The following is a 14,225-nucleotide window of genomic DNA, read 5'->3' on the forward strand; positions in this document are numbered from 1 at the left end:
TGTCACCCCAACAAAACATCATCATTAAATATAGAAAGACAAACAAAAAACTATATAAAAGTAAAATGTCAAGCTCTATAGGGTCTTCTCGTCCTAAAGAAGAATTTAAGCCTTTTGACTCAAAAGTTAAATTCAAAAATTTATTAAGAGACAGTTGATTTCTCGTCAAGCCATTCATTCCAGCCACTAATTAAGAGACTAATGATTATGCTACCTTTGCACGGTCAAAATACCGCGGCTCTTTAAAAATATGCTCAGTGAGCAGGCCAGACCTCAAAATATAAACAAGAGGACATGTTTTTGATAAACAGGCGGAAATCAATTATGCCTAGTTCCTTATAATAAGTTCACAAGGTAAAAATTTCATACAAATAAATATACTAATTCTATCATTATTACAAAAATTTTAAAATTAAATTAATAATCTTAATAAAAAACCTAAAATATTTATAAAATCAAAATAAAAAATAATGAACTAAAACGTAATCTTAAAGATAGCTGGTTTAAAGCTTACTATTATATTTCTATAAAATAAATTATAGGTTATTAACTTCAAAGCTTATCCCTTAAAGAATAAATAAGTTAATATTTTTACTTAAAAAATTAAATAAAAACAAATAACTTTAAAAAATTAAATTTTTTCTTACGAAACTAGATATCTTGGGAAACGATTAACATCTCATTTCTATAAATAATTTAATAATAATTATGATACATTAACTATAAATTATTTATAAATCAACCCAAATCGAGACAAGTAAAATAAATACTAAAATTTTGATAAACCCTGATACAAAAGGTACAATAAATAAAATCTACTTAAAAAAATTTAAAATAATATTTCATAAAACACTTACATTACCAATAAACTATAATTTAAAAAATCAATTCTATAAAATATACTAAGACAAAAATACAATAAAATTATTTATATTAAATAATTAAATAAACAAAAAATAAATATAATAAAATAAATAATCAAGATATCCTGATTTGCACAGAAAAATTTTCAGTGTAAATGAAACACTTTACTAATAAGTTATATCTTGAAACTCTTCCTAGATACACTTTCCAGTACATCTACTATGTTACGACTTATCTCATCTAAATTGAAGCTACTTTAAAATAAAATAGAATGATCAATAATGAGAGCGACGGGCGATGTGTACACATCTCAGAGCCAATATCAGTTAAATTACATAAATTAAATTTCTATCAAATCCACCTTCATTAACAGTATTTCACTATCAAATCCGTTATAAACAAAAATCTATTGTAACCCACCTCCTCTTAACTATAAGCTGCACCTTGACCTGAAATATTTTATAATTATAAATCTTGAGAATTATAACTCTAAAAAGATTCTCTGATAACGGAGATATACAAACAAATAAATTAAGTAGAGTAAATCGTGTATTATCAATCATGGGGTAGGTTCCTCTGAATGGAATGAGATACCGCCAAATTCTTTGGGTTTAAAGACCTTAACTAATAGTACCCTGGTAAATATAATTAACATTTAAAATAATAGGGTATCTAATCCTAGTTTATTATTTAAATTTCACAGATTCATAAAAAGGGCCACAAATAAATTTTAACATTTCACCTTACAAATTTATATTTCAACCCTAATAATATAAACAACTGTTTTAACCAATAATATTCACTTGTATCAATCGTATAACCGCGGCTGCTGGCACGAATTATGCCGATACTAAAACAATTGCTAAATCCAAAATCACTTGATAATTAAATCAAATTACTGCAAAAAGAACATTTAGTCTAACAAAACTTACATATAATACTAAGAAAAAGTGAATAAACAAGCAAGAATAAAACTTTTAAAAATAAAAAATAAGAAAATTTTAAATCTATTAATTCAGGAAGAAATAAAAGATTCAAATATTTAAAGGAAAAAAAAGAAAAAACCACAAACATTAACAAAAAAAAGAAACGCACCTATGTATGACCACAACAACTTCTCTATTATATATAATTAAAGATTAATATGGAACATGTATAGCAATAAATGTATTATATTCTTTCTTATTTAATCTTTCTTTTCACTAATAAATAAATAAAGATTAAATAATATAATAAATATATTTTATACAATATATTATAAATATAAATATATTTTATACAATTATATTATTATAATTAATATAATTATTTATATTAATTATAATATTTTATATTTAAATTAATAATTTTATTTATTATATCCAATTATAATAATATTAAATATTAAATTACATATTATTATATATATTATATTATAATAACATATTTTAAGCTAAAAACATAAGTAGCTATAATCCTAGGTAAATAATTGCATTAAAATAATCAATTGATAATGGTAAGATGAACTTATAATACTTTAATTTCAATTAAATGTAATATATTAATATAAATTATTTATTATATATATATATATATATATAAAAAATAAAATGAGCAGGATAAATTAATCCTAATTAAACAAAATAATACATAAAAGAATTTCAAAAAAAAACTTTCGATTTATATATTAAATAAATGAAGTGCCTGATTAAAGGGTTACCTTGATAGGGTAAATAAAGTAAATAAAATTACCTTCATTAAAATTACATAAGATAGAATTAAACTACCTCCTTTAGTATCAAAAACTAACGTGCATCATACACCTTAATGTAAAAAGGTAAGCTAAACAAGCTAATGGGTTCATACCCCATTTATAGAGGTATCAATCCTCTCCTTTTTAATGACCAACAACTCTACAAAACTTCTCTTCCTATCAACATTAATGATAGGAACGATCCTGTCCATTTCATCAAATTCCTGATTTGGGGTTTGAATAGGACTTGAGATCAACTTACTTTCATTTATTCCGCTCCTAACAAGAAATAAAAATATAATAATAAATGAATCATCAATTAAATATTTTATTGTCCAAGCAATAGCATCGACAATATTATTATTTTCAATTTTGCTGATTCAAATAAAATATCCCATGGGATGGGAAACAGAATTTATCCCATCAATAATAATTAGATCTAGACTATTATTAAAGATTGGAGCTGCACCTTTCCATTTCTGATTTCCAGAAGTTATAGGAGCATCAAGATGAAATAATTGTTTAACATTAATAACATGACAAAAAATCGCCCCAATAATGGTCTTATCCTATTGTATTCAATTAAGAACTTTTATTTGAACAATTATTATCTTAAGAATTATTATTGGGGCAATAGGAGGTTTAAATCAAACATCCTTACGACAACTTTTAGCATATTCATCAATCAGACATCTAGGTTGAATAATTAGATCATTAACAGTCAGAGAAAACATCTGAGAACTATACTTCATTATTTACTCACTATTAAGATTAATTATAGTTTTATTATTTAAGCAAATAAATTTATTTTTCATAAATCAAATTTATTCAGCCAGAAATATAAAAACCGAAATTAAATTCATAATATTCTTATCTTTATTATCTTTAGTTGGACTACCACCATTCCTTGGATTCTTACCAAAATGAATTGTAATACAATCATTAATAGAAAACAATATAACAACTATTATAACTATTATTGTTGTATTAACTAGAATTACACTCTACTACTATATACGTATTAGATTCTCAGCTCTAATTATATCATACACAGAAAATATGTGATCTATAAAGATAAAGTCCCAAAAATCAAGAATCATTCTTCCTATAACAGTAATAATTTCAACAATAGGATTGATTTCAACATCAACCTTAATTTCATTATACTAAGGACTTTAGACGTAGAATTTGACACTTATATAACACCAGAACAAGACCTAGAAAATGATGGATTCCGACTACTAGATGTAGATAACCGAACAATCCTACCAATAAATACAGAAGTACGAGTATTAACAAGAGCATCAGATGTTCTACACTCATGAGCAGTTCCTGCATTAGGGGTTAAAATTGATGCAACGCCAGGTCGGTTAAATCAAGGAACATTCACAATAAATCGACCTGGATTATTCTTTGGACAATGCTCAGAAATCTGTGGAGCAAACCACAGATTTATACCAATTGTAATTGAAAGAACTTCAGTAAATTTATTTATTAAGTGATTATCTAAGATAATTTAAGGAGTTAGTTAAAATAAATAACATTAGAGTGTCAATCTAAAGTAACTAAAAAAAATTAGTACGCCTTGAAATTCATCAGATGACTGAAAGTAAGTAATGGTCTCTTAAACCAAATAATAGTAAATTAACGGCTACTTCTGATGGGGAAATTATATCCAAATCCCTCAAATATCCCCTCTTATATGATTCTCACTATTCATTATATTTTCAGCTACATTAATCTTTTTTAATCAAATAAACTTCTTCTCATTTAAACCTAACCTTATTAAAAGAGCAGAAAAAGGAACAATTGAAATAAAAAACTTAAATTGAAAATGATAACAAATCTATTCTCAACATTTGACCCATCAACTGACATCTTTAATTTATCATTAAATTGAACTAGAACATTTCTAGGACTATTATTAATCCCATCACTATTTTGACTTACACCATCACGAATTAACATTATCTGAAATAAACTAAATTTAACCTTACATAATGAATTTAAAACACTTCTTGGACCAAAATCATTTAATGGAACAACATTCATTTTCATCTCAATTTTTATTATAATATTATTTAACAATTTCATAGGATTATTCCCTTATATTTTTACTAGAACAAGACATTTAGCATTAACATTTGCAATTGCCCTACCTATATGGCTAAGATTTATATTATTTGGATGAATTAACCATACTAATCATATATTTACACACCTTGTACCACAAGGTACACCGCCTGCATTAATATCATTTATAGTACTAATTGAAACAATTAGTAATGTTATTCGACCAGGTACATTAGCAGTATGGTTGGCAGCAAATATAATTGCAGGACACTTATTATTAACCTTATTAGGAAACACAGGACCATCTATAGCAATAAACTTAATCTCATTACTAATTTTTGGACAAATACTTCTATTAATTCTAGAATCAGCAGTAGCAATAATTCAAGCCTATGTTTTCTCAATTCTAAGAACTCTATATTCTAGAGAAGTATATTAAACCTATGTTAACAACTCACTCAAACCACCCATTCCACTTAGTAGACTATAGACCTTGACCATTAACAGGAGCAATTGGAGCAATAGTCCTAGTATCAGGACTAGCAAAATGATTCCACCTATTTAATATTAACTTATTCATAATTGGATTTGGAATTACCCTACTAACTATAATTCAATGATGACGAGTTGTAGTACGAGAAGGAACATATCAAGGATTACATACAGGATTTGTATCAATTGGATTACGATGAGGAATAATTTTATTTATTGCATCAGAGGTATTATTTTTCGTTTCTTTTTTTGAGCATTCTTTAGAAGAAGATTAGCACCAACAATTGAACTAGGAATACTATGACCTCCAATAGGAATTCAACCCTTTAACCCTATACAAATTCCATTACTTAATACAGCTATTCTTTTAGCATCAGGAGTAACAGTAACATGAGCACATCATAGTTTAATGGAATCTAATCATACTCAAGCACTACAAGGATTATTCTTCACAGTGTTATTAGGACTATACTTTACAATACTTCAAGCATATGAATATTGAGAAGCACCTTTTACCATTGCAGATGCAGTTTATGGATCAACATTCTTTGTTGCAACAGGATTCCATGGTTTACACGTAATTATTGGAACAATCTTTTTATCAACATGTCTACTTCGACACTCAATAAATCAATTTTCACCAAGACATCACTTTGGATTTGAAGCAGCAGCATGATACTGACACTTCGTAGACGTAGTATGATTATTCTTATATATCTCTATTTATTGATGAGGTAGATAATTGTTTTTCTAGTATAAATAGTACATTTGACTTCCAATCAGAATGCTTGATATAAATCAAGAAAAACAATTCTAATTCTATCAACAAGAGTTTTCATTAGATTTATTATTCCAATAATTGTTATAATCCTGGCAACAACACTATCAAAAAAATTAATTAATGATCGAGAAAAAAGATCACCATTTGAATGTGGGTTGATCCAAAAAGATCAGCACGAATACCATTCTCAATACGATTCTTCCTAATCGCAGTAATCTTTTTAATTTTTGATGTAGAAATTGCACTAATTCTACCAATTGTAATTATTTTTAAAACTTCAGACATTATAATCTGAACAGTATCAACAATATTTTTTATTCTAGTTCTATTAGGAGGACTATACCATGAATGAAACCAAGGAGCATTACAATGAGCAGAATAAGGGGTTGTAGTTAAATATAACATTTGGGTTGCATTCAAAAAGTATTGATATTATCAATCAACCTTAAATAGAATAAGAAGCGAAATATTGCAGTCAGTTTCGACCTGGAAGATTGGTATGTGCTACCCTTATTCTTATTAATTGAAGCCAAAAAGAGGCGTATTACTGTTAATAATATAATTGAACTATAATAGTTCCAATTAAGGAAATGTAAAGCCAATATGAAAGCTGCTAACTTTTTATATTAGCGGTTAAACTCCGTTAACATTTCTAAAATTTATATAGTTTAAATAAAACATTACACTTTCACTGTAAAAATAATATATCTATATTTATAAATACTTAAAAGTAAAAATACTTCCTTAACATTTTCAGTGTCACGCTCTAATTATAAGCTATTTAAGTAAACGAAAAACAATATTACCAAAATAAATATTCAAAAAATAAAAGTTAAAAGATAAATCTTGAAATTAGAATCATATCAACCTTGAATATAACCAATTAAATAAATAAATAATCTATATAAACCTTGACCACCAAGTAATTCACCTCAACCATAATCAAATGACTTAGAAGAATAATAACCTATATTTAAAGGAATATATCTAATAAACTTAGTTGAAAGAAAAGGTATAAATCATATAGAACCAGCAAATCTAACAAAAGAAAGTATACTTAAAGAAAATAAATTATGAGAAAAATCAAAATTAGAAATAAGATAACCTAAATAAGCACCTAAAATAACAACTGTAATAGTTAAAAACCTTAAATAATAAGGTAAAGCAATCACATGAGGAATAGGAAAAATTAATCAAGATAAAAGACTACCACCAAAAACAGCAACAAACAATAGACCAATTATTCCAAATGAAATATAATAACCCTTATCATCAAAAGAAAATCTAGAATAAAAATTATTATCACCAGATATTGAATAATAAAACAAACGAAAAGAATAAGAAGCAGTTAAACCAGTAGAAAAAAAATAAAGAATAAAAATTAAACAATTAATTCATCTTAAACAAACCATCTCAAGAATTAAATCCTTTGAATAAAATCCCGCTAAAAAAGGTATTCCACACAAAGATAAACTAGAAACATTAAAACAAACTGAAGTTAAAGGTATGAAATTAACAATTGATCCTATAAAACGAATATCCTGAGAATCCTTCAAATTATGAATTATTGAACCTGCACATATAAATAATAATGCCTTAAATAAAGCATGAGCCAATAAATGAAAAAATGCAAGCTTTGGATAACCTATAGCCAAAATTCTTATTATTAAACCAAGTTGTCTTAAAGTAGAAAGAGCAATAATCTTCTTTAAATCAAACTCAAAATTAGCGCCCAATCCAGCCATAAATATAGTTATACAACCAATTAAAAGTAAAAATCAACCACAATTATAAGTATCCAATATTGGTCTAAATCGAATTAATAAATAAACAACAGCAGTAACAAGAGTAGAAGAATGAACTAAAGCAGAAACAGGAGTAGGAGCTGCTATAGCAGCAGGAAGTCATGAAGAGAAAGGAATCTGAGCTCTCTTAGTTATAGCTGCTAAAACAATTAATATAGTAATGAGCTTTATTTCAAAAGAATTAGAAATAAAATCATAATAATAAATATAATTTCAACCACCAAAATTTAACATTCATGAAATAGAAATTAAAATAGCAACATCACCAATACGATTAGAAAGTGCAGTTAATATACCAGCACTATAAGATTTTACATTTTGATAATAAATAACTAAACAATAAGAAACTAAACCTAAACCATCTCAACCTAATAAAATTCTAATTAAATTAGGACTAATAATTAAAAAACCTATAGAAAGAATAAATATTAAAACAATAATAATAAAACGATTTATATTCTTTTCACCAGATATATAATCCTCTCTATAATAAATAACCAAAGAAGAAATATATATAACAAAAGATATAAAAATAAGAGATATTCAATCCAAAATTAAAGTTATAACAACTATAGAACCATTTAAATTGAAAAGCTCTCACTCAACAAAAACTCTATAATCAATTATTAAATAATAAATACCTAAAATAAAAATTATAGTTCTCGGAATAAACAAAGAAAAAAAACTCAAAGAACAAATAGAAAATAAATTCGCGGCCTAAGATGAAAAACTTCATATCATTGATTCCACAAAACAATATTTTTAATTAAAATACTTAAGCAAACTAAACAAAGAAATATTCACCCTTTAAACAGAGAATATTTAAAGGCAATCAATGTAAAAGTAAAAGATGATATTCACGAAAATAACCAAGAGAACAAGTATAAACACCAGAATAATAATTCCCATGCTGAGAATAAGAATATATATACAAAGTATAAACAGCTCTAAAAAAAGATAAAAAAATCAAAGCAAAGAATCTAAAAGAAGATCAAGATATAATTCTATTTAATAATCTAATTTCACCTACCAAATTTAAAGAAGGAGGAGCAGCCATATTTGATGATCTTAAAAGAAATCATCATAAAGCCATTCTTGGCATCAAATTAATTATACCCTTGTTAATTAATAATCTTCGTCTACCTAAACGTTCATAAATAATATTAGATAAACAAAATAAACCAGAAGAACATAAACCATGACCAACCATTAGAGAAAGAGAACCTACACAACCTCATCAATTCATAGTCATCAATCCACCAATAACCATTCTTATATGAGCAACAGAAGAATATGCAATTAAAGACTTTAAATCAACCTGACGAAATCAAATAAATCTTACAATAACACCCCCAGATAAACCTAAAGACAATCAAAAATAATTAAACTTTAAACCCAAATAAGAAATAACCTTTATAACACGAAAAATACCATAACCACCTAACTTTAATAAAACACCAGCAAGAATTATTCTACCTGAAATAGGGGCCTCTACATGAGCCTTAGGAAGTCATAAATGAACCAAAAACATAGGTATCTTAACTAAAAAAGCCAAAATTATAAATACATAAAACATAAAATAATAAGAACCAAAATCAACCAATAAAGGAAAATATAAAGTATTAGAAAAATCATAAACCTTAAATAAAACTAATAATAAAGGTAATCTAGCAACCAAAGTATAAAAAATTAAATAAACACCAGCCTGCAAACGCTCAGGTTGATAACCCCAACCCAAAATTAAAAGTAAAGTAGGAACTAATCTAGCCTCAAAAAAAATATAAAAAGAAAGAAGACTTAATCTAGCAAATGAACAATAAAGCATAATTATTAAAATCAAAACCATAAAAACAAAAAAATTAGAATGATATGAACTTAAATAAACTGAACCTCTAGCAGTGATTATTAAAGAACAAATCCAAAAACTAAGTAAAATTAAACTAAAAGAAAAATAATCAATACCAAAATAATATCTAATGATATTCAAATCAGCATATGAATAAACACAAATTATAAAAACAAAACCCGACAGAAACATTAAAGAATGAACCAACCATCAACAATTATTTAATAAACAAAGAGGGATCAAAAAATAGTTATAAATAAATACTTTAACATAAAGATAAACCAAAAGAATTAAAAAAATCATTACCATGAGAACGAATTATTGAAACTAAAATAGAAAGACCTAAAGCACCCTCACAAACAGAAAAAACTAAAAAAATAACAGGAAAAAAATAATCATAATCAAACTCAATAAGAAAAACAATAACTAACATAAATAAAGAAAGAACAATATATTTTAATCTCAAAAGAACCATTAATAAATGTTTACGTTTAGAAGAAAAAACATAAACACCAGCAAAATAAATCAATAAAGAAGTAAAAATAGAGAATATAAACATTAGTTTTAATAGTTTAAAAAAACGCCGGTCTTGTAAACCGGAAATAAGTCCAGCCGCCACTTTTAAAACTTCAGAGGTGGAAAAGCTTCCATCATCGGTCCCCAAAACCGGTATTTTAAATAAACTAACCCCTGAAATGATCAAAATAATAATTATATCATTATCAAATGTAATAAATATTAATTTTATTAAATTAAGACACCCAATATCAATAATGCTTTTTATTATCCTTCAAACCTTCCTAGTTGGATTAATAACAGGAACAATAATAGAGAGATATTGATTATCATATATTTTATTTTTAACATTTCTTGGTGGTATACTAGTATTATTTATTTACATTACAAGAATTGCATCAAACGAAATATTTCAGCCTAAATCAATCACTATAATTATTACATTAATAATGTGAGTATTTATCATATTAATATTAATTATTCTAGATATATCTATATTTATAGACTTTTTCAAAAACACCGAAACTATAAATATTGATAATTCAATCAATTATCAAGAAATAACAATATCTTTAGAAAAATTATATAATAGACCAACATTCATTATTACAATAATAATAATAATTTATTTATTTTTAGCACTACTAGCAGTTGTTAAAATCACCAATATTAATCAGGGACCTATTCGTAAAATAAGATAATTACTAATGAATAAACCCTTACGATTAAGACATCCTTTAATTAAAATTATTAATAACTCTTTAATTGACTTACCTGCCCCAACAAATATTTCTTTTTGATGAAATTTTTGATCCCTATTAGGGTTATGTTTGGTAATTCAAATCGTAACTGGACTATTTTTAGCTATACATTATACATCAAATATTGAAATAGCATTCAGTAGTGTAGTACACATCTGCCGAGACGTAAATAATGGTTGAATTATCCGAACCTTACACGCAAATGGAGCATCTATATTTTTTATTTGTATTTACTTACATGTAGGACGGGGAATTTACTATGGATCTTATATATATATATACATACCTGAATAATTGGTACAGTGATTTTATTTTTAGTTATAGCAACTGCATTTATAGGATATGTCTTACCCTGAGGCCAAATATCTTTTTGAGGTGCAACAGTAATTACTAATTTATTATCAGCAATCCCATACTTAGGAACAGATTTAGTCCAATGAGTATGAGGAGGATTCGCTGTTGATAATGCAACATTAAATCGATTCTTCACATTCCATTTTGTATTACCATTTATTATTGCTGCTATAGCAGCAATTCATTTATTTTTTCTTCACCAAACAGGATCTAATAATCCTCTTGGACTAAATGGAGATATTGAAAAAATTCCATTCCATCCATACTTTACCTTTAAGGATTCTATTACATTTGTAATAATAACATCATTATTAATTATACTATGTTTAATTAATCCTTACCTATTAGGAGATCCAGATAACTTTGTACCTGCCAACCCATTAGTAACACCAGTTCACATTCAACCAGAATGATATTTCCTATTTGCATATGCAATTCTACGATCTATCCCTAATAAGTTAGGAGGTGTTATTGCATTATTTTTATCAATTAGAATCTTAATAATTTTACCATTTTATAATAAAACACCATTCCGAGGCATTCAATTTTACCCTATTAATCAAATTTTATTCTGAATTATAGTAGTTGTTGTATGCTTACTAACGTGAATTGGTAAACGACCTGTTGAAGAACCTTATATTATAACAGGTCAAATCTTAACAATTATTTACTTCACATATTTCTTAATTAATGTCCATGTCGCAAACGCATGAGATAAATTAATTAAGGAATAAAGTTAATTAGCTTAGGAAAAGCATATGTTTTGAAAACATAAAATTAGAAGTTTAACTCTTCTATTAACTTTTCTCAAAAAATTTCACTAAACAAATGAGATAAATAAAATCTTTAAACCAACAAAGAAAATAAAAAAATTCAAAGATAAAGGTAAAAAACTTTTTCAAGCTAAGTACATTAATTTATCATAACGGAACCGTGGTAATGTTCCACGAACCCAAATAAAACCAAAAGATATAATAGCAAGCTTAATAAAAAATATAAAAGAATAAAAATCACCGCCCAAAAAAATTAAAGCCAATAACATTCTTATGAAGACAATTCTAGTATATTCAGCTAAAAAAATTAAAGTAAAACCACCCACACCATACTCAATATTAAATCCTGAAACTAACTCAGATTCCCTTTCAGGAAAATCAAAAGGAGTACGATTAGTTTCAGCTAAGCAAGAAGCAAAACAAGCTAAAGCTAAAGGAAAAGAAATAATAATAAATCAACAATAAAGCTGATAGTTTATAAAATCAAACATATTAAAACTACCAATTAAAATAATTAAAGACAATAAAATTAAAGCTAAACTAACTTCATAAGAAATTGTTTGAGCAACAGAACGAAGAGAACCTAATAATGAATAATTTGAATTAGAAGATCAACCAGCAATTATAACAGTATAAACACCTAATCTAGTACAACATAAAAAAAACCATAAGAAAAAGAACACATATAAGTTAAATAAGGAAAAATTACTCAAACGGCTAAAGAAATCATTAAATTAAAAACAGGGGAAAAATAATAAAGTAGGTAATTAGATATAATAGGAATTGGCTGCTCCTTACAAATTAACTTAATAGCATCTCTAAATGGCTGAGGAATTCCAACAAAACCTACCTTATTTGGACCCTTTCGAATCTGAATATAACCTAAAACCTTACGCTCTAATAAAGTTAAAAAGGCAACACTAATTAAAACACAAATAACCAATAAAAGAAAATTCAAAATAAATATAAATAAATCATAAAGTATCAATACTATTTGTAGAAAAAATCTACATAAATGAATTCTAAATTCAACACATTAATCTGTCAAAATAGTAAATAATTTAATATTAATCAATATAACAAAAAATATTTTAACCATATGGTCCTTTCGTACTAATATGGATTAACAATCTTAGGATAGAAACCGACCTGGCTCACGCCGGTCTGAACTCAGATCATGTAAGAATTTAAAGGTCGAACAGACCTAATCATTGGGCTCCTGCACCCAAAATTTTTCTTAATCCAACATCGAGGTCGCAATCTGCTTTGTCGATATGAGCTCTCAAAAACAATTACGCTGTTATCCCTAAGGTAACTTAATCTTATGATCATAAATTATGGATCAAAATAACAAACATAAATAAATGATATAATAATGAAGAGTTTATCTATTCTTCATGTCACCCCAACAAAACATCATCATTAAATATAGAAAGACAAACAAAAAACTATATAAAAGTAAAATGTCAAGCTCTATAGGGTCTTCTCGTCCTAAAGAAGAATTTAAGCCTTTTGACTCAAAAGTTAAATTCAAAAATTTATTAAGAGACAGTTGATTTCTCGTCAAGCCATTCATTCCAGCCACTAATTAAGAGACTAATGATTATGCTACCTTTGGACGGTCAAAATACCGCGGCTCTTTAAAAATACGCTCAGTGAGCAGGCCAGACCTCAAAATATAAACAAGAGGACATGTTTTTGATAAACAGGCGGAAATCAATTTTGCCTAGTTCCTTATAATAAGTTCACAAGGTAAAAATTTCATACAAATAAATACACTAATTCTATCATTATTACAAAAATTTTAAAATTAAATTAATAATCTTAATAAAAAACCTAAAATATTTATAAAATCAAAATAAAAAATAATGAACTAAAACGTAATCTTAAAGATAGCTGGTTTAAAGCTTACTATTATATTTCTATAAAATAAATTATAGGTTATTAACTTCAAAGCTTATCCCTTAAAGAATAAATAAGTTAATATTTTTACTTAAAAAATTAAATAAAAACAAATAACTTTAAAAAATTAAATTTTTTCTTAAGAAACTAGATATCTTGGGAAACGATTAACATCTCATTTCTATAAATAATTTAATAATAATTATGATACATTAACTATAAATTATTTATAAATCAACCCAAATCGAGACAAGTAAAATAAATACTAAAATTTTGATAAACCCTGATACAAAAGGTACAATAAATAAAATCTACTTAAAAAAATT

General features: G+C 26.0%; 1 long non-coding RNA gene across 1 annotated transcript in view; it reads right to left on the minus strand.

Annotated features, from left to right (window-relative positions):
* Nucleotides 1-14,225, minus strand: part of LOC126313206 (uncharacterized) — a 42,268-nt gene that overhangs the window by 17,567 nt on the left and 10,476 nt on the right. Inside the window, exon 2 of the long non-coding RNA XR_007555078.1 lies at nucleotides 8,972-9,065. This is a non-coding gene — a long non-coding RNA (uncharacterized LOC126313206). The remainder of the gene's footprint in view (nucleotides 1-8,971; nucleotides 9,066-14,225) is intronic.

This window comes from Schistocerca gregaria, unplaced genomic scaffold (assembly GCF_023897955.1).
Source record: "Schistocerca gregaria isolate iqSchGreg1 unplaced genomic scaffold, iqSchGreg1.2 ptg000470l, whole genome shotgun sequence".
In the NCBI taxonomy this organism is placed as follows: domain Eukaryota; kingdom Metazoa; phylum Arthropoda; class Insecta; order Orthoptera; family Acrididae; genus Schistocerca; species Schistocerca gregaria.